The sequence below is a fragment of the Fundulus heteroclitus genome, chromosome 12 (assembly GCF_011125445.2).
Source record: "Fundulus heteroclitus isolate FHET01 chromosome 12, MU-UCD_Fhet_4.1, whole genome shotgun sequence".
In the NCBI taxonomy this organism is placed as follows: Eukaryota; Metazoa; Chordata; class Actinopteri; order Cyprinodontiformes; family Fundulidae; genus Fundulus; species Fundulus heteroclitus.
The window spans coordinates 24,369,565-24,392,168 of record NC_046372.1 but is presented as its reverse complement, the minus strand read 5'-3'; the positions used below and the strand labels follow the sequence as shown (position 1 = coordinate 24,392,168).

The 22,604-nt window shown below is 41.7% G+C and overlaps 1 protein-coding gene and 1 long non-coding RNA gene across 2 annotated transcripts in view; one reads left to right on the top strand and one right to left on the bottom strand.

Moving 5' to 3' along the window:
• Window positions 1-22,604, bottom strand: part of fras1 (Fraser extracellular matrix complex subunit 1) — a gene marked incomplete in the record, with an annotated part of 388,110 nt that overhangs the window by 320,879 nt on the left and 44,627 nt on the right.
• The window catches only part of LOC118564921, a 12,654-nt gene continuing 4,854 nt past the window's right edge, over window positions 14,805-22,604 (top strand). The window contains exons 1-2 of the long non-coding RNA XR_004932087.1: window positions 14,805-14,814; window positions 16,758-16,835. This is a non-coding gene — a long non-coding RNA (uncharacterized LOC118564921). The remainder of the gene's footprint in view (window positions 14,815-16,757; window positions 16,836-22,604) is intronic.

Here is a 22,604-nt window from a genome sequence, read left to right as displayed (position 1 = left end):
AGATAGTAGGAAAAATTTTAAAAAGCGTTTAAAAACCCTGCTCAACGACAATAGGATTCAAAAAACCCCGTGTGCTCCCTGTACTTGTCAGACACAAAACAATCGCTAACAGTCAGGCCGTCTTAATTAGTGAAGTTAATTCCCGTCGGTGTCTCCACGGCTGAATAACTGGAGGAGAGGCTGCTTGAACGAAGCGTCTGTGAATTTCTGCTAAATTACAGCGAAAACTGCCGGGGGTGAAAAAAACACACCTCCATCCAGCCCTTACCTTTCTGCTTCATCAGTCTGAGCCAATCAAAACCACCAAACACCACTGCTGTCAAATTAACATTTTAAACACTTTTTAGTGCGATCAATTAATATTTGACTTCCAAAACCTTAATTTTAATTCCAGTTTCCCCCCGAAAAAATATATTAAGCATGATACACCGAGTACCCAGGCTACTGGGTCACCACAGCTCCAGTGAAGCTAGACATCAGCAATGCTGTGTCAGCACATCAAGCCTAAACTTGCAATTTTTGGGCAATAAAGAAAATGTAAAGTTGACCGGAAAATGACATGAAGGTAGTCTGTGTGAGAGAAGAAGATGCAGAAGAAGAAGCCCAAAGAAGAAGAAAGAGAGAAATAACGTAGCTCTTCAGCATGAATTATAGACGCAGATTTAAAATTTGGTGTTTTTTGAAAAAGAATTTGACAATAAATAATGTTTTAACGTTTGGGAAAGAATAAACCGGTTCAGTGTTTTTATAGATACAGCTTAAGATGCTAAATCCTTGCTCAGCATCTTTATTATTTATGGGTGATGTTTTAAAACTCTGCAGAAACACGAGCATGTTTCCTTTTAACAAGTAAAGAGTGCAGAAAAGATCCAAATATAGACAAAAATCCCGCTCCCAAGCAAGCAGTCCAAGGTGAAATAAATAAAGCAGCAAAGAACGAAAGAAGGTGAAACGGAGAAGCAGGGAGCATTTTCCAGCGCTCTCTAGAAATATTGGCATCCCTGGTTAGGAATAATAATAAAAAACGTTGAAATAAATTAATATTGCTGCAGCGTAATCAGGCGTTTATTCAGTGAGAAAAAATTCTAATGGAGAAATTATTGCTTTTAAGAGAATCAGCAGCGCCACATTTACTTAATGAAGAATTTTTTTAATTCATGCTTTGGTCTTTAAGCTTTTATTAAAAAAAAAAAAAAAAAAGGCTTTTCAAGGCCTTGTGTCCAAGGATGGTTCAAATCCCACCTGGAGTCCCAGAATGCCGCCTGCTGCTCCATGAGGAATGGGTTAAATCCAGGGAACACATTTCATTAGTCTGTGCGAAAGCTGCCAGCACAAATTAAGCGTGTTACTATTATCATCATTTGGGGATTTAAAGCTTTTTCTCTGTATTGTTACAAGTTTTGCAGATTTCCTTGTGTGTGAATTAATTAATGGTAATTGACATTTGTTGTGAAGTTCAAAGGCCTGATTAGAGATTTATTCATAGAGAAAATCTCTAACATGTTGAATCTTTACTTTTTTATTTAACCTTTATTTAACCAGGAAAAACTCCCATTGAGATTAACATTTTATGTTTCAAGGGAGTCCTGGCCAAGAGGCAGCCAGGTTACATACTGAACAGAGATACATTAAATTAAATGACAATTAAATGGTTCTCTCAAAATTCAAAATATGCTTTAAGCAACATTGTTACTTTTCCTTCTTTCACTTTCCTGAGCTCTTTTCATGCTTTCAGTGTCCTTTAAAACTTAAAAAACGGGGAAAACATGCGGGTTGCAGTTGGATTCTTGTTGGATTCTTGTTTTCTTTTGTCCAAATGTGTTTTTGTTGAGCCTTTAAAAGTCCTGCTTATCAGCCGGCGTCCAGCGTTTCTCCTGCTTCAGCCTGTAAGCCGTGCACTAATTCGCCCGGCTGCAGCAGGGCCGGTCCTGAGCAGATGTGACAGCGTCGTCCGTATTTAGCAAAGCTGTGTGAGGACGCGGCGCGCCGTCTCTCTCCCTGCCTCTGACGGCGAGTATTTCAGTGGCAAAGACTTTCCAGGCACAGGAAGCAGAAAACAGCTGCAGCCCGGCGCCACGGGGGGGAAAACATGGCAGCTATTTTAGCTTTCACTTTGTAACCGAACACGAGGCTGGAATAAAGACGCAGGGCGGAGAGTGATCGGGGCCTTCGCGTGAAAAGATGTTTATGAATGCGTCTCGTCAGCGAGGAAATCGCAAAACTTGATTAATAACAGCTGTCAGCTGGATAAAACGCTTCACGACTATTAGACGGCGGCGGCGTGCAGGCAGCAATTACGAATCAGGAGATTGTTGCGCCTGGAGTGGATCAGACCGGAGCAGCAAACATGACCCGGCAAGCCAGCTATTTGTAGACTAATAAAGGAACTGGCAGAGGGCTGCGCTGTGTTTATCCACGTTTGCTTGTGTTTTTCTGCCGCAGGAGGAAGAAAAAGCTCCACGTTCTCCGCATTGTTGTTAGGCAGCAGCTGCTGATGGGTAATAAATGTCAGATTTACTGCAGTGACATGAGCAGTTAGTGGTGGCCTTAAAATTGAAACGTCAGGTGAGCCAACTCATCACAGATTCATCAAATCTGGCAAAAACTGAACACCTCCCTGCTCTCGAGCGCCGAAAGAAGGCCTCTAAAAAAGGTCCTGAGGCTGGGGGGGTGGGGCAGGTAAAAAGGGCAATCATATAGAGTAAGGCGGGGCGACAAACATAACCTTTCAAAGTAAAACTGGAAATGGAAGCAGAGATGCGAACCGAAGAGCATGATAATTGGTCTGATTAGTTATCGATCCCTGCATTGATTGGGCTTTTCTCCACTTACAGCCCGGCTCTCTCTGAAAGGCTGCGCTTCAAAAATAAGAAAGCCTCAACATCGGTGCAACAAAAGGCAGTTGGAGAATATCTGCTGGAGCTAGTCGAACCTTAAAGAATGCAGCTTGTTTTATAAGTCAGAAAAGATGTTTGCATGAAGTCACATTTTTCCTTTTTTTAAACAGTTTCTTTTATGTCACGTTTATACAGAAAATCGCAGAGCACTGACTTCCAAGGCCTTAGATACTTTTCAAACAAAAAAATCTGATAAATTCACTGGAAGATAATAAAGAAAGAGAATACATAGACCTCCTCCAAGGACTTTATCCTGATGATACTTTTCCTTTTTACTAAAACAAAGTTCCTGAAAAAAAAATGTTGACACCAGTGCAGATATTCCAACAAAAATCAGCTTTTTTTCTTTCAAACTCATCTGAACCTTTCTAGGCAGCGTTTTTGTAATAATCCAAACAGTAACAGATTTCTTTCTAAGCATTTGTTGGCTTTGTTTTAGGTTTCCAGAGTTTCCTTTTTTAACCTCAGGAATATCGGCAAAATTAGAAACATTCTGTCCAGGAGTGATGCTGAAAAACTAGTCCATGCATTTGTTACTTCAAGGCTGGACTATTGTAATTCTTTACTATCAGGAAGTCCACAAAATGCAGTTCAAAGTCTTCAGCTGGTCCGAAATGCTGCAGCAAGAGCTCTGATGAAAATCAACAAGAGGGATCATATTTCTCCAATTTTAGCTTCCCTTCATTGGCTTCCTGTTAAATCAAGAATAGAATTTAAAATTCTTCTTCTAACGTATAAAGCCCTTAATAATCAAACTCCATCATATATCAGAGCTCTGATTACCCCGTATGTTCCTAACAGAGCACTTCACTCTCAGACTGCAGGTCTGCTGGTGGTTCCTAGAGTCTCTAAAAGTAGAATGGGAGGCAGATCCTTTAGCTATCAGGCTCCTCTCCTGTGGAACCAACTCCCAGTTTTGGTCCGTGAGGCAGACACCCTGTCTACTTTTAAGACTAATGTTAAAACTTTCCTTTGTGACAAAGCTTATAGTTAGAGTGGCTCATGTTACCCTGAGCTACCTCTGTAGTTATGCTGCTATAGGCTTAGGCTGCTGGAGGACATCAGGGTCTATTTCTCTCACTCTATGCAAAACTGGAGAACAGGAGAAATCAGTAGTTTGTCATTTCAGCTTTTAACTTTTTGTTCTCTGTCATTTTTCTCTTCATAGAAGGTACACCTGGTCTGGTGTTCTGTTAGCTGTGACATCATCAGGGGAGGCGGATCATCCTCTATTACCATCTAACATAGAAAGTACTCCTGGGTCAATGTGAGCTTCTGTGCTTTCTGTGTCTCTGCTCTGTCTTCTCTAAGCCCCAGTGGGTGGAGGCAGATGAGCGTTCACACTGAGCCTGGTTCTGGTTCTGCTGGAGGTTCTCCTCCCTGTTAAAGGGGAGTTTTCCTCTCCACTGTCGCTTCATGCATGCTCAGTATGAGGGATTGCTGCAAAGCCATCAACAATGCAGACGACTGTCCACTGTGGCTCTACGCTCTTTCAGGAGGAGTGAATGCTGCTTGGAGAGACTTGATGCAACCTGCTAGGTTTCCTTAGAGGAAACTTTCTCACCAACCTGGAGGATCTGATTTAATTTGATTTAGGAAATGCCATGAGATGAAATGTTTCATGAATTGGTGCTATATAAATGAAATTGAATTGTATCGAATTGAATTAAAAGTCTTAACTTTCTTTTTCCCTTCAAGATTTCAGCCTCTGAAATAGTCGGTTCTGCCGATTCTCTGCCTAAATTTCTCGTTTAATAGGATATAATCAGAGATGACAACACTAACGTTGAGCAGGGTTTATGGAGGCACCCAGAAATGATCAAAATAGAAAAGGAAAGGGGAAGCGAAGCCCAGAGCAACCCAACAGTCACCGTGCAAAAAACTACAGACTGAAACTTTCTGGTACCTACTCAGACATTTTTTATGTGTCTGCCGTGCTTTAGCTGTGACATATGATTAAAATCAACCTTTACGTCCAACATCAGTGAGAAGAATTACAACGGCAGTGAAAAGGAGGGTACAGTATAACCTGCAGGGATTTAACAGTTCATTGTAAATTCACAGGTGAAACTTTGGGCATGACAGCAGTGTAAATAAAAGTTTGTGAATTAAAAAAAGGGAAAATGAGGCTACAACTTTATAAAAGCTGTAAAAAGATATGGAAATGCCAAATCCTATAAAGTAAAACGTTGTGTGACTAAGGACGGGTGCTGAACGGTATCTATGTTCAGTACTTTTGTGTGTTTATGCGGTAATAAATGTGTAATAATACAATCTCAAAATATTTCAATTTAACATATTTATTTCTCAATGCATAAACTTGTTTTGATATACAAATGAGCCAAATGAAATAATTTATGAATTTTAATACAATGCCTGAATCCGCACCACATAAAATGAAGATATTATCAGAGAAACAGAGTCAAGGAGGGGGATTAGGGATTGAAGTTGTGTGCAAATAAAATTCATGGAATTATTTTTGCTGCAACAGTTTCAGAGAAAACAAAATCTAACCATTATATTTTATTCCGCTTTGTACTCCAGGACGGGACACATTTGCATTGTGGAAACAGAGAAGCTCTCCTCTCTGCTCTCTTTGCTCTGGCTGCAGGCGGTTCAGGACGACGCAGCAGCTTCTCTCTGGGAGAAAGTCTGGAGAAATGGGAAAGGGCTCACAGCAGCACCCACTGCTGCCTTGGCATTGGTGCTTTCACAGAAAGTCACCAATAACAGAAGAAAGTCGCTAGCTTTGTCACTAGTCGCTTTTTTGAAAAATCATCGCTGGATGGGTCTGAAAAGTTGCTAAACATAGAGATAAATTCATTAGATTGGCAGCAGTGACCAGGTGCTTCCTAAGGTTAGACGTATTCCCGCTGCTGCCCTCGTACTTCGCCTCATAAATATCGCAGCGAGCGTCATCTGCAGCGCATTTTGAAAAGTGGAGCCACACTGTCGAGCGTTTCTATCAGCCATGCTTTGTTTACTGGACCAGCGGCTGCTGACGTCATAACGCTCTTTAGCGTGCAATGCTGTGTTCATTTCTGGCATGGAAGATCGTCCATTCTTTCACTACAGAAACATGGTTTGCTTTTACGGTACTTGGTAGTACCAACAGGATTCAGTCGGTAACTATAAAAGTACCGAAGTCGGTACCCATCCCTGTGTGTGACCCATTTAGACCAGGACTGGTGCTTTTCCTGCACAGGATGTTGAAATTATGTAGCTGAGAAGGAGGGTTGGTTTATTTCACTTCTTTAGTTAAAACCTATTACTGTTGAAAGGGAAGATTTTTTTTATTTCCTTTTTTAAGTAGTTCTGTAAACAATACAATAAATTATTACCAAAGATCACTGCATACAATTACAGACGTGGGTGCATGTTTTAACGCATTTTATGTTTGGATGGGATTTCCATGCAGACTGATACAGTTTTCTGTATTAGTACCCGGGTCAGAACATATTCAGTAGTCCTTTTTAGTCGATCAGAGATGGTTGCATTAACAGATAAGCAAAGGTTGGAGATGGACCGCTCACAATCTCACAGGTTGGTTCTGTTTTCCAAATTTCTGAACACTGACCAGACAAAAACGGGTTATTCTCATCCAACAGCTCAACACTGCCTGGTTCTGACCAGCCAGGTGATTAACGGGGCCTTCCCAGTCAAGATGTTCTGAGCTGGTTGTTATTTTGCCACAATATTAAAACAAGACGAAAGAGCAATAAGTCGTTGGAGGAAAGAAATGCATTGTGAAATGAGCTATTTCTTTTTTTCCCCCTTTTTTTTAACAAGGACAAACAAGTGAGGACTAGAGTGCACATACAATATATAGAGCAGTGTCTTCTACACTGCATTACTGGTCTGAATCGCAAAAATAAAAAGAAATAACACAATATAACCAACAACCCAGGAGCAGGATGCTCACCAAGCAGACAGAAGAGGCAGATATGGTTTCAAATTCACAAAAGTAAGTTATGAGTCTTTGAGTAACTATTCTATTTCTCTCTCTCCTTTCTCCTTCTGCAGACGCAGGGAAAAAGTTTGCAGGGAAAAATGTTTTCCATTTCATGGATCCCGTTTATAATGCTCATGAAGAGCCTCATGGTAGGGGGGGTTGACTGGAGCCAGCATTTGGTGATTCCCTTCTTGCTTGCAAAAATGAGCTATTTCTGATGTGACGTTAGCATGTTTCCATAGGGCATAAAAAAGAAGGAGAAAATAAGAATAACTGCATTTATTCAGCATTATCAAATCAGTTTGCGTTGTGCCTTCCTAAAAGGCACTGAGGACAACCCGTACCCACCAGCCGGCCCAGAATGCCCTCTGCTGATGGTGAATACTCTGCAGACTCGTGACGGACGTGCCTGAAATGCCCGCTGAGCGGACCGCCGACAGACAAGAGACACGTTGATGAAAAGCGAGCGCCGCAGGGAAGGGCCCAGCGGGACGTGTCCGTCACTGAGGGGTCCCTGCACCGAGCACATCTCACACTGACTTGTTTGCTTCATGGGACTTTAGGAGTGATGTCAGAAACAGCTAAACCGCTTTGATTTCTACGGTTTGACTCCTAACACGATTGTCCATTCTAGAAATTCACTGTTTTTATCTGCTGCCGTCTGATCTCGGGTCCTTTTTCATCTTTTCTTTTATGTGCGCTCCTACACATGCAGCTTCCTCCTGAGGGCTTTAGGAGCAACTTTGAAAACTTTAAAAGGCACCAAAATGTTGACAGAGACGCGCCGCGCGGCTTTAAATCTTCTAACGTGAACAGAAAGCGACGGAGAGGAGGGAAACGTCTGCTGTGATGTACAGCATGTTTCTGTGGAGGAAGCAGAATGTGTGCAGAACGAGCTCTGTGATGGAAAGATGTGCTTCTTGCTCAGATCTCATCATGACTGGGTTTGAACTCACACTTCATAAGGTCTTAACGCTGCGTTGAACTTATGGTTTATTTATAATGCAGCTCGCTCTGCAGCCTGTGTGATTGCACCGTTTGTTGCATAATTGCATGCCGAGATACTGTTTATTATATATTAATTGGACTGGTACATCTTTTGTCGATTTTATTCCCATCTTTGTACTTATTCTCTCTTATTTTACTTATTTTTTTATGCCCATGTCTTGTCCACATTTTTTATTTTTGTTTTACGATTGCTTGGACAAAATAATTTTCCTGTGGGCATCATTAAAGCGACGAACAAGGATTGAGTTTCTTGCCGTAGCCTAAGGAGAAGTTAGTTTGTGTGATAAATTTCTGCTAACAGCAGCTGTGTGAGGCGGAGAAGACACTCTGACACTCTGGCAGAAACTTTGCTGTCAGCTTGCAGGATTAATTTAATAAACCCGACTTCGTGGTCTTCTTCATAACAGCGCTTGGATAATCTCATTTTTCCACAACAGTTTCAAACATAAAGAAGAATCAGAAACTAGTTTACCACCAAATTTCATTTGCCTCACATTTTTACCCACAGCCTTGTACTGTTTAAATCTGGCACAGGCTTATTTAATACATGTTTTCACACATCACAGAGACGGCTGGCTGCAGACCGTATCGTGCAGCATTTCATCATTTGCTGCTGTTATATTACTGCTCTTTTTTCCGATGCCGCTCCACAAACACATCTCCTTTTTTATATAACGCTGTTGCAGAGAGGAAGAAAGTTTAAAATTGCTCGCTGACACCTGCAAAAACTAAATATTCCACTGAAAAAACCTCCCTCTATATTGAGAATGAAACCAAAATTGGCCATAAAACTAACCCTTTGTGTAAAATACCAATTTTTTTTTTATTACCAGTTAATGGTCTGACCTTTATGGTAATATAAGTGGCAGATGTGACATGAGTGCTTTACTATCAGTCAGAGTTTAGAAATTGAAAAAGGCCTGTATGCTTAAAGATCTCTAGTTTCAAGTAAAAACATGACAATGGCATAAAATAGATCAATAAAAATTATAGTTTTACTTTTTTATACACAATTAAGTTTTCCATACTTTAATTAAATCTAGAATCTCCCACTTGGAAGAGGGAAGAGTGCCTCCTCCGGGTTGGGGAGGATGTGCTGCTCCTAGTATTTAGGGGAGTGGTGGCCTAGTGGTTAGAGCACAGAACTTTGGTCCCAGAGGTTCTGAGTTCAACTCCCACAAGCTACCATTCTGGGTCCCTGAGCAAGACCCTTAACCCCCAACTGCTCCCCAGGCGCCGCACAGTGGCAGCCCACTGCTCCCCAAGGGGATGGGTTAAGATGCAGAAGTGAATTTCTCCATTGTGAGATCAATAAAGCTCAATTATTATATTATCAATTAATTATTATTATTAGTGGAGGAGTTCAAGTATCTTGGGGTCTTGTTCAGGAATGAGGGGAAGATGGAGCGGGAGATCGACAGGCGGATTGGTGCAGCGTCTGCTGTGAAGCGGGCGCTGTACCGATCCGTTGTGGTGAAGAGAGAGCTGAGCCAAAAGGCGAAGCTCTCGATTTACCGGTCGATCTACGTTCCTACCCTCATCTATGGTCACGAGCTTTGGGTCGTGACCGAAAGAACGAGATCCCGGATACAAGCGGCTGAAATGAGTTTTCTCCGTAGTGTGTCTGGGCTCTCCCTTAGAGATAGGGTGAGGAGCTCAGTCATCCGGGGAGGACTCAGAGTAGAGCCGCTGCTCCTCCACGTCGAGAGGAGCCAGTTGAGGTGGCTCGGGCATCTGGTCAGGATGCCTCCTGGACGCCTCCCTGGTGAGGTGTTCCGGGCACGTCCCACCGGGAGGAGGCCCAGGGGAAGACCCAGGACACGCTGGAGGGACTATGTCTCCCGGCTGGCCTGGGAACGCCTTGGGATTCCTCCTGAGGAGCTGGCCCAAGTGGCTGGGGAGAGGGACGTCTGGGCCTTCCTACTGAAGCTGCTACCCCCACGACCCGACCCCGGATAAGCGGAAGAAGACGGATGGATGGAATTAAACCTAGATTGCAAACATTTATTAGATGGGGAAATTTGGTGGTTCTTTGCAAAAATACTTGGAATTAGTTGTTATTCACATTTGCACATAGCTGTTATACTGATGTTCTTCTACAACTTAAAAGACAAAGTACGAATGCGTAGAACCTGAGCAGAGATTTCTCCAACTTGGGTTACATCCCAGTGATGTGGAGAAGACACCCAACTCAAAGGTGCCCCGCATGAGTTGTATAATCTCAATTGTATAATCTGAGACCCAATCTGTATAATATGATTGAACTTGATTTTGTAAAGTGCCTTGAGATGACATGTTTCATGATTTGGCGCTATATAAATAAAATTAAATTGAATTGAATTGAATGAGCTGCTTCAGAAAGCAACGTCCTACAACTGCGTCTGGTGCAGAGTGCAGGTTTCTGCCATCTCTGTAAAGAAATTAATGAAATATATTTAAAAATGGAGTTTTGGGGGTTGGTCGCCCAGTGGTTAGAGAGCCGTGGAGAAGCAACAACGTTCTGGGTTCGCATCCCACAGACTGCCACTCTGGGCCCCTTAGCAAGACCCACAGCCCCAGAATGCTGAGGAAAAATGTCACTGGAATGTGCGTCGCCATGACAAATAAAGACGATTATTTAAAAAAAATTATAATAATAAAAGGCACCTCTGAGTAACAACACAGGTTGACCGGGCTTATTCTCTGGACGTATTCCCCCAGAAAGGCAGAGCGTTTCTGCAGCTCCTCCAGAGTTACCGTATTTCTTCTTCTCTAATTAATGTCCTTCTTGCCCCATTGCATCACACACAGATGGACTTTATCAATTAGTTCACTTTTAAAAGGTTGCAGTGCATCTTTCTGAGGGGTATCAGGCTAAGAAGGGCTAAATAAAATTCCATGCCACAATTCTTAAATGGTTTTTCACATTTTTTTGCAAACAGAAATCTAAATTTTCTGTTCACACTGCAAAAACGGATCTAAAAATAAGTCAAATGTTCTCAAAGTTAGTGTATGTGTCCTTGATTTGAGCAGATAAATAAGATGATCTGCCAATGGAATGAGTATTTTGACCCCTAAAATAAGATAATTAGATATTCTGCACTTGAAATAAGATGATGGAGATGAATTGTTCCTGTTTTAAGAGTAAAAATCTAATTCCATTGGCAAATCAGCTTATTTACCTGCTCAAATCAAGGACAAATACACTAATTTTAGGAACATTTTACTTATTTTTAGTTCCGTTTTTGCAGTGCACTTCATAATAATGCTTTATTTTCAGTGGTCCTCACAATGTCCCCGATAAACTATGCAATCTGTGGTTGTAATATGGCATTTACTGCATCTTTTTTCTCTCCCTCTGCGTCTCTGTCCATCCTCCTGAACAGCTACTAATAAATAAAACCCACTAGCGCTACAGAACCTTTTAAAAATAAACATGACAAAATGGGAAAAACAATGCAGGCTGCTGTACATCAGTCACAGGAACATGTACGAGCGCTTACTTGTGAGCATTTTTGTTTTCTTGCGGGCAACTGAGTTTTGTCATTGCATCATGTCCAACCACCTATATATGGTCCAGCCAAAGTGCTACAAGCCATCAGAGCATTTGTCAGCACAGAGCTGAGCATTCAAAGGTAGACAGGAGGTTCAGGACAAGGTGAGACAAGCTCTGCTCGCCATGAAAAGCCCGTAAACACAGAGCAGCAGCAGCACAGCTCTGTCCACAGCCTGTCAAAACACAAACATCTCAGTCAGGAAGACCGACAGGCACAAAACTGTAATTTCTGTCGTTTATCAGGCTGACGCACACTAACTGAGTGGCTGTGGGATATTTCGCCCCAGGTGAGGCGTTTTCAGCAGCAACGATGGTTCCTGAAGGACCCAACAGGGGAGATTATGTGAAATATGTAAGCGCTTGTCTGTTATTATGCGAAGGTGTTTGGGTTTTCTTGTGTGTCTGTATTTTTCCTTGTCGTTTATTTGTTCTAAAAGGTCTTGCCGCATCCAGTTGTTATTTTTACCATTATGGTTTCGCCATATTTCATTATTTTGTGTTCAATGAGGAATTTACTGTTACTGTCCCTCAGTTGGGGACTTCTACATGAAATATTCCCTGTGTACTCTAAATTAATCCCATTGACCAGTGTTGGGTCGTTCCCCTCGTTAAGTAGTTTATTTGTGTCTAGTACAGATTCAGCTTTGTTAATTAGTCTCCCTCCATCAGCTTCACTGCTTCTTTTCTGCCTCAGCTGTTCCTCATAATCTCTGCAGTCAGTGTCATTCCCCACTCTTCCCTCAGTAGCTAAGCTCACTGGTTTTCACTGTTCTTTGTTGGATTCTTCTGTTTGACTGCCATATTCCACCGTTCCACTGTTTCCACCATTTTCTGCCTTTGTTTCCGTTACTCCTGTAACTTTTTCTTCCTAATTTTAAATTATTCTGATAGTCTGCCTTTTGTACAAGCATGTCATTGTCAGGAAGTGGCTTTAGTGGTAATGTGTTTGCTACAGCGTGCAACCACTCCATCAGACACAGAAAATCAAGAAAAGACAGATTTTATTCTGGTCACATCAGGATAAATCCCCTATCCTGTCTTCCCTCCACTGGCTCCCTGAGCACTTTAGAGTTCTTTTATTTCTTTTTTTTAAAGTTTACTTGGTCTGGCTCCATCTTCCCTCTCTGAGCTGCTTCATCCACCTTCTCCTGCTCGTTGCCTCGGGTCAGCGGACCTCCTGGAGGTCTGAGGTCTAAACTTCAGCTCAGAGCAGACGGAGCTTTTAGTGTTGCTGCTCCTAAGTTACTGAACGTTCTGCTGTTCTCCTTTATTGTCCACTTTTAAAACTCGCCTTAAGACACATTTTTATTCCTTGGCTTTTAACACATGTTGAGAATTTTGCTCTGGTTCCTTTCTATATTTCTATTGTAATATTTTGCTTGCTTTTTCCATTTTAAATCTTTATTGATTATTGTCTATGCAGCACTTTGTCGCAGCCCCTGTTGCTTTAAAATGCTTTATAAATAAAGTAGTAGCAGTTGTAGTAAATCCAACAATTGGAGTTGAGGGTTCAGTCAAACAATCCTAAAAAATTCAGCAAGTCTTAAAGCGTATTTTAATTTCCACACCAACCACAGAGTCAGGCTGATCTTCAAAGGAGCATTTTTTGAGAAAAACATCTTGAGTTTTGCATTTGAGGCCCTAACTTTGAAACGCAAAGGAAAATTATCTCAGATATTGATTTTGCTACGATAGATTTTTTTTTTTATTTTGTCCACCAGTGTTTCTAAGAGCAGCTTGATATCTTTGGTAAATAAATACAAAATACTCTCACAGTGCGTCAAGTTGTTTCCCATCATTCATTAAGAATCCAGTCATGGGGGAGGTTCTGCGACTGGATCAAACCACAACATCAAAGATAAGCAGCAACATCGAGCTTTGAGGCTAAATCTGATGGGTAAAATAAAAAAGTAAAAAAATAAATCAGTGGACAGATTCTCGTCACAGCTCTCCGAGTCCACAGCAAGCTTTTCCTGCTTCTGCTCGGTCCGGTGACTCTAAGGGAAATTGATCTTTTGATTTCAGCTGCAGAGTTTTGGATAAATCATCATTCTCACGCTGCCACCTGCCAGCCTCTGATGTCCGCTCATTTTTCTTATGTCTTGGAGAAAAATGGCAATTTGGTTTTTGTGCTGCGCAGAAAAAAAGAAAAAAAAAAAAAAGTCAGCTGCCAACAGCATGGACTGTACCTGCTCTCAGACTAAACCACGTCTCTGATCCACTGCTCACATTTATCCAACCAGAGAAGATGATAAACATTCCTGCAAAAAGATCTGACAAACCAACATCTATCACCTTAACACCCAGCTGAAGCGCTCTCTTCATGCTGTAGATTACAGCCTACGGCTTTAAGGTGCTGCAGTTCTGCATGAGACCCGGCCGGTGGAGAAATACCCGGCCTTGACCCGATGGCGATCGCTGCTATGATAATCAAACCGATGAGAAATAAGAATAACCCTCCTTTGTAAACCTCCACTTCAAAAAAGGTTAAAAAAGGACTCTGACGGGTTAATGTGTCTTTGAACTTGGGCTGGGAAATAAAAAAAATGGTCTTTAGATGAATGGAGCAGCCTTGAATTTGAAACTATTGCAATATATATATATATATATATATATATATATATATATATATCAGACAGAGGAAAGAAGAAACACACAATGCGCCCCATTAGAGCACAAATGCAGTCCTGATGGAACATTTCCACAAATTCATCATAAACGTGGACGGCAAATTAAATCGAGGGCTTTAAAAGAAGCACTTAAGCCGCTCTTTTTTCTGGGTGGGAACCAAAAATATAGAGAAAACAACTGAAGGGGTTTCAAAAAAGAAGAATTTGGCACCGGTTACCTCTAATTTACAGGGGTCAAAACTATACATACAGCAGGACTCATCAGCAGTCTGCGAAAGGAGTTGGTGAGAGTTAGAAGTGTGGAAAAAAAAGATTTCCTATCCAACTGTGTCCTTTGTGTCCTTGCTACCTCCTTCTCTTTATTATATCTTTGCTTCCTTTTTCCTCGTTTCCTTTCGTGTCCTTCTTTACTTTTCATTCATCTTTAGCCACTCCCTCCCTTCCTCATTTCCTGATTCCCTTCCTTCCTTCCTTCTTTCCACGTCTACAACCTCGCACTGTAGAAATAACCTTCTTGAAAACGTCACACATTTTATAGTATTTACATTACACACCCCTCTTTCAAACCATCTGTTCCCCCTGTCTAAGATCTGGGCATCATTGTCGTCAAAAGACTTAGACTTCTTTATTTGTCATTTTGTATGCACAGAGTGCGTACAGAACCAAATTTCGTTGCATACAGCTTGTAAATTACAGTAAATTACAGTATAAGGTGCAGCAGTGATTTAAAAATAAACAATTGAAATGTAAACAATGCAGGAGAAAGAGACAGTGTGCGATCACAGTGTACAGGTGAGTATTTTTAAAACCATTTGTATGTGCAGAATTGATTGTGCAAAGGGCATTTGTGCTAGAATGCATTTAGAAACTAAGAGTTCGGCAGCATTTGTAACGCTAGATAGAGATGCAGTGATGCAAATGTGCAAATGTGCGAATGTGGTGCAGAGTCCAGTTTATAGCTCAGCAGTTCAACAGTCTGATGGCAACAGGGAAAAAGCTTTTGCAGAACCTGGTGGACCTGCAGTGGATGCTGCGGAACCTCTTCCCAGAGGGCAGCAGGGAGAACAGTCCATGGTGGGGGTGTGAGGGGTCCCTGATGATGTTACGGGCTCGGGACACGCAGCGCAGAGATGAAAAGAGTGCCCTTTGTTCCTGAGATGAAGAGTGAGTCGCCAGAACTGACAAAGACTCCTGGATAGATGTCGTTTTGCAGAAAAGGACTGAGCGAAAGTCCGCTTGCCTCCAGTTTAAGCCTGTTTGCTGTTATATTTAACTCCTTCTGTAGTTGATTAACTTCCTGGTAATGAGCTGTGAGGTTTAGCTCAGTGTTTAAAATGAAACACAGGTTTTTTTTTTATCTATACATCAGTAGCTCACTCTGATCACATAAAAAGTTTTTATGAAAGAATATCACATCCTGGTTGTGTATTAGTTGTTATTTTTGGCGTTTTATGCTTTGTTTTTGCTGAGTTTGTTAGTAAATAAAGCCTTTCGTGTTTATTTATGATTTTAACGGAAGTACTTACTTTGCATGCGCAGTAAGAGTTAAAGCAAGGAAGTGGCTAACGGCTATTAGCATCTCTAGGCGAAAAAAAATAAAGAAAGGTCCAAGATCCAGTGAAAATAACCTCAAAAAATATTATTCCAAGAGGGAAAAGACTGGAATGTCTCTGGGAATCCAGTCTGAATGTTGGTGTTCACTGAAGCAGACACTAAACCTGCCGAGGCTCAGATGTGACGCAGAGTTGATTGACGTGAGTAAATGTTCTGATATGAGGCTCTTAAAGCTGCTGTAGATCGTTTTATTTAAATAATAACGGTTAATCGATCACGCTGAGCTGCTGCTTTACTGCGAGGATTGCAGAGGGTCAGTCTCGGTCCGGCATTATTTAATATTGATTTATTAATTAAGAAAACCAGCATTATGATAGTTCTACGATACTGTCACTAGATGGCGCCATGTCTGTTTATATCTGCTAAGCGCGCCCGCCGGTGGAGCTATATTTATCCACAAACAGGACCATCAAAACGTTATTAGGATGAATGCTTGGTGGATATAACTTTATTTCATCATGATCAAACGTTTTTTTGGTCTTTTTTATAAGCATGTAACGTGGCTATATACCTTTAAAACACAGCAATATCCCAGTTCTAACAAAGACTAATGATTTATTGATGCCGGATTGCTCCGCAGAGAAGAGAGGGACCCATGACCCAATCACTCCTCCTGCTCGGCCTCCCGCTGAAGGCTTATTCAAGCGAAACTCTGAGCAGCAGGGGGAAAACGGGAGGTGATGGGAGCAGAGAAAGCTACATGAGATGTGAAAGAGAGAAGGATCGAGCTCCTGTCTGATTGCCTGGCGCAGAAAACACACACCGGCTCAGAGATAATCCTTCATCAGGGGCCATGACATCCACACACAGGCTGAACAATCAATTCTGGTTTAGTTACACGGTCATTTCTCCTGCTTCTACATGAAAAGATCCATATCCACAAAGAAAAAAAAAAACTTTGATGATTTTGATGACTTTTTAAACTCAAAAGAAAATTTGTAATTTATGCAAAAGTTAAAGGTTAAACTTTGTAATTCCTATGAAACATGTGAGCATTTGAAAGCACCGTGGGCACGACACCAAACGGTGATGAAGAGTAATCTCCTTAACTTAAGAGGCAAAAAAATCAATCCTTTTTTCACACTTTCATGTTATTTTCCACTTCTGCTGATCCCTGGAAGCGTGAGTTATGCAGACGAGTTCAGGAATCCAGGACAAAGACGACGCACAGAGGCAGAAGTTCATGAGAAAAATCAACGGTACGCATTATTTCCTGCAGTGACAGTGAGGTGGATGTGGGTCATCTCCACCTGTTGCTTCTCCCATACCCTTTGCCGCCTCTTACATTTTTTCTGCCGGTGGGGAATCAGCTGCAGTAGCAGGGATCGTGACCTCTCTGCTGGAGGAGAGAGTTTAACAGATGGAGAAGGGGGGGGGGGGGGGGCGATGGAGAAACCGAGCACAGTGACACAAATCAGCTACACAGCACAGGGAACCCGACAGACCACAGCGTTTTCTGTCAGGGCTCAGATTCTGCTCCACAGAGGAGGCAGAGCCTATTAGAAATAAAATTATTCAACCTGCAAAAATCTTACAAGAGAAACAAATGGCTGAGAAGCTCCTCATAATCATGTCAGACACAAAAACTGAATTAAAACTTCGGTTTAAAACTAAAGGTGACTCTGGGAACGGGGACTGAGCCAATGAACTGGACCTGTTTTAACAGATTTAACTCTGCACCTCCTCTCTCTCACCCCAAAACACTGACCTGCTGCAACACATCACCTCCTGCTGTGTCCTGACATCATCAGCTGCATCTTTCCTCACCCTCCTCCTCTCCTGCACTCCTCATCACGTCTGAAAAGCTGTAGACACCACTGAGACCAAGGCAACAAAGGCCTCAGTGGAGACCTTTGTTGCAAGTATTTGCAATATAATCGCAATTAAAAAAAAAAAAAAAAAAAAAAAAATTCCAAATTGCAGATATCTGCAATTTATGACTATGTAACAATTAGTTAATCAGAAGCATCCATTAAGTGTCATTAACATGTTTAAAGTGGGTCTGCTCCACATAGAAGGGAAGACAGTTGCAGCAGTGAGATAATCTAATTTTATAACTTGTTTCAGAGTTTATATAATCATACTGTTTTACCAGAAACTTTCAGGAATCTCACCACAGCATTAAGTTCTGGTCAATCAGTTTAATACATAGACTTGCTTGTTGGTTGCACTTTATGTTCAACAACAAATCAATTATAAGCTGTTCTCTTGAATAATATTCTGATTAATAAAAACATTAAAAGTTCTTGTTTTAAATAGTCCTTGTTTACAAACATCTTTAACTAGAGGCCATTTTTGTTGCTTGTGGTTAATGCAGAGAAAAGTCTAAAAATTTAATCGCAATTTTGGTTGAAATATATCGTAGTCAGAAGGCAATCATTTCTGGGAAGAGAATGTGATTTGTAAAATGCTATTTGAAAAGAATGCAAGTTGTGAAATTAAAAAGTCTAAAAGAGAGAAATTTGCAAACATTCTATTTGATGATAAAACTTTAAAAATTAAAAAACACTAAATGTAAAAAAAAGTGTTTGAAAAAATTTAATCTGAGAAAACACAAAAGTTACTCTCAAAACCTTTTTTCTGATCAGGAAGGTTTGCAAATTGGATTTTTTCTTTTTTTTTTCAAATTTCCATTTGCAAAACGTGTTTTTTGCTTGCAAAACTAATGGAACAAAATTTACTCCATATGGTCCTTGGGGATGTGGGATTACTCCTCCACTTTATTGTGTATTTTAAGCAATATTGAATTTAATAACTTTTTTGAATTTCTGATACCACTTAGAGCTCCTTTCTAATTGTTTGCCAGTTACTGATGTCCTTATTTAAAACATTACAACAATATTCATCAAAGCAATGCTTTACCACAGAGCTTTTCCAGTCGATGCTAAACTCACAGAAAGAGCAGGAATCAGAATCTGCAGTCGTCCGTTTATGAGCACAATAAAAATCAGGCAGGCACAGAAAATGTCAGAAATATTACACGTTGTCAGTTTCCAGTCTCTGAATGCTTTTCAGTGGTGAAAAGAAATCTGAAATGAGTCAGAAAGAAGGAGAAAATGTAAAACATCCCTGCTAAGCAGCAACCTGCTGCTACAGCGTTTCAAACACTTCAGCGAGGTTAGGAACTTCGGCGGCCGGTGGAGGAGGTGTGTGGAGGAGGCTGTGCCGGCAAACCTGATTAACGCTCAATGAAAGCCTAACAGCTATGACTAAGAAGGTTTTCAACAATATTAGAGGTTGTCTAACAACCTGGATTACCCCACATCAGGCCTGGCGGTGCTGCTGGAGGACCGGTTCCTATTCGTGTGCTGCCAGCAAGAAGTTCACAGTTTACCTAAATTTCTTCTTTTTTATAGCGTTGTCACATCAATTCGCTAACAGAAATGGGAAATAAAACAATAATCTGTTTTTTTTCAAACAACTAAAGCACTTATACACATTAAAGTTGCATTCCTTTATTTACACTTTTCTAATCTTCGCTCAATAGTTCTTAATTATGCTGCTATAGGCTTAGGCTGCTGGAGGACATCAGGGTCTATTTCTCCCTCTCTGCTGAGTTCTCCTACTGTTCTCCAATTTGCATTGTTTGTTATTTTAACTTTTTGTTCATTTTTCTTCATAGAAGGTACACCTGGTCTGGCGTTCTGTTAGCTGTGACATCATCAGGGGAGGCAGATCATCCTCTATTACCATCTAACATAGAAAGTACTCCTGGGTCAGTGTGAGCTTCTGTGCTTTCTGTGTCTCTGCTCTGTCTTCTCTAAGCCCCAGTGGGTGGAGGCAGATGAGCGTTCACACTGAGCCTGGTTCTGGTTCTGCTGGAGGTTCTCCTCCCTGTTAAAGGGGAGTTTTCCTCTCCACTGTCGCTTCATGCATGCTCAGTATGAGGGATTGCTGCAAGCCATCAGCAATGCAGACGACTGTCCACTGTGGCTCTACGCTCTTTCAGGAGGAGTGAATGCTGCTTGGAGAGACTTGATGCAACCTGCTGGGTTTCCTTAGAGAGGAAACTTTCTCACCAACCTGGAGGATCTGATGGAGTCTGACTTTGGAAAGAGTCTTGAGATGACATGTTTCTTAAATTGGCGCTATATAAATAAAATTGAATGGAATTGAATTGAATACTGGCCCTCAGGAGCCACCATCCTCCATGTTTTAGATGTGTTTCTGCTCCAGCACACCTGATTCCACATGGTTGCATCACCTCCTTAGCAACTGCTGCAGAGGCCTGTTAATCCTCCAATTGTTTAAGTCGGGTGTGTAGCAGCAGGGAAACACCTGAAACATGCAGGAAGGTGACTCCTGGGGACCAGGGTTGAGAACGTCTGGAGAGAACAAACGAGTTGCATTTTTAGTCGATCTTTGTGCCCTAAAACAATTTAGAGCTCTTACAGCCTCACTGTTACCACTGCAGGAGATTCAAGAAGCACATTTATCTTTATTCTGCGTGGATCCGGTCATCTATAGATGCTTAGCTGAACCACATTTACACTGCACTGCATGGACAGAGAGAGAAGCTAGAATTGATTGATTTAATTCCTGCAGTTTAAAATGAAAATTGTTTTACAATCAAATCTACAGTCAGGACTCACTGCAGGAAATTCTGGGTAAGAGTCACAGATTCTCTGAAAACTATCGTATCCCTCGGTTCTTTCCTCTTGAGGAAATCTCCGGCTCTTTAGCTGCTAAACGTTGCACAACTCCATCGTTTCCCAAACTGCGTCTCGCAGCTGTCTGAGTTTTAGGAGCTTTTTCTGGAGCAGCTGGAAACTCTTCCACCAACCTGAAGCGAAAATGATCCGCTGTTTCAGAGACGCCACGACCTTCTGCAGTCTTTCCTGTTATCAGCGGGGAAACATTGACTTTTTCCTGGTTTCACATAGTTTACATGGATTACAGCTAATTTAATCCAGTTTTTATCTGCTGATGACGGGCTTTGGGATATAAGAAAGCTGGTTTAGGATTATAAAAACCTTCATTTTCTCCCTTTTTCGTGATGATGGTGGGGGTGAAAAGAAAACCGGTCTCACCGCAGATGTAAGAGAATTTAATTGCTCTTTACCGATCAGTTCGATGCCTTTTCACAAAGCTGACTTCAGCCGCTCTTTGAGTTTTTCTATGCCTCTGTGTGCGCCAAGAAGCTTCAGGTGGATTCTGACAAGCAGGCCAACGCTGCAACAAGCCGAGTCACTGTGCAGCCAACGGGGAAACAAATGAGGCCGGACTAAGGCATGCTTCTGGACGCCGCTCGGTCTCTTTGGGAGCGCTGTGAAGACTTCCAGAGGACAAAGACTTCATTCATAGCCTCCTGTCTAACAGTCCAATTTATTTTTCCCTTTTTCTTTTCCTTTGGGGGGGTGAGGGGAGGGTGGCGGAGCTCACTGCCAAACATCCTTTTGTTCTCCCAAAGGTGGAGATGATGTAAGGTAAAATGAAAGACCATTTTTCTTCAGTTGTGTCTTCACTGATGGACCTAATTTCTCAGGCAGAGAGCGGCTGGTGCTTGAAGCTCAGCCAAACTGGGTCATTCTAGTCTCAGCACCAAAACACCGGTGTCACAATTAGGGGAGTGCTTCAGCGCCACTTATTATGGTTCCAACAGCATTCTTAGGCCCGCTGTTGTTGTGCAATAAAATCAGACTGTAAATAAAATAAACAGCCTAAATTTCCACCTCTCTTGGACTCGTGTTATAAGCGTATAATTAGTAAGCAGATAGAAAGTAGAAAGAGAAATCCATCACTTCCAAACCCAAGCTGTCCATCTTTTACCGGTTAGGAACCATGACGGCAGAGTTAGAGGAGAAGACTCTCATGGCCAGATGAAAACCTGTCCAAATCACGTAGCAACATTTTCTTCAATTAAATAAAAACAAAACTGAAGTAATAATTTTCAGACCACTAGAGCAATGATCAAACATTAGCTCACAGATTCAGCTAGGAACCACTGATCAGGCCTGAAATCTGGGAGTAGTGATGGACTCACACCTGAACCTCCATCTAAAGACAATCACAAAGTGGACCTTCTAGAACCTGGAGAACATTTCCAGGATTAAAGGACTGATGTCTCAGCAGGATCTGGAAAAACTAATCCATGTTTATCTTTAGTAGAATGTAGAGAACATGGACCCGGTTCTGAAGTCCTCACTAAGACTAAGAACGTAGAGAACATGGAAAAATATTATTATTATTATTATTATTAACACCTCTTGCAGGTTAGGAGGCATCATCCATCCTGCATCAGGATGTTTCAGGTTAGATTTAATGTGTAACAATGATTAGCAAAAGACTCATCTGAGGACACAGGTTTTAAAAACTGAGGTTAAATGTTTTTTAAAGCGTTTGTCTTCAGACGAGCTGTTAGGACGTCTATGTAGTAATTTATTTAAAAAAATATATTTTCAGAGCCTCTTTCTATAATATCCGCATTAGCATGTGTTTTCTGCCCTCCACGTTTTGCTGCAGAGCTGCACTCATCTCCCTGAATCAGACCATCTGTTGGGTCCAATGTCATGGCAACAACATAAAATGTTAAAAGTTTCAAATCTAAAACAGAAATGACTAATTCTGCTCCTTTGAAGAACTGATTAGCGTCTTGTGTTTGCAGAAGGTTTCTCTTGTTGAAGTGACGCCACGGTCCCAGAAAGTTTAATGAGCCCGACACTGAAAATCTGATGTATGGCGTTTCAAGCTGAGCGTTCGCTGAAAGTCTCGTCCCTGGTGAAGCGGTGAATCCATCTGGGCCCGGGAACAGATGTACGCTGTATTCCCGTTCAGTGACTTTCACTGTCAGCGCGCTCCACGCGTCTCCTCCGCCTCCTGTTCCTCGCCGACACTCTGCGGATCTACAGCTCTGACGGAGCGCCATTGTTTCAGGAGGACGGCGTCCTGTGTGAAGGTCAGCAGCTGTGACGTGTTCTGCAGCGAGTCCTTGTCAGACAACAATACACATGCAACCAGAACCTAAAAGA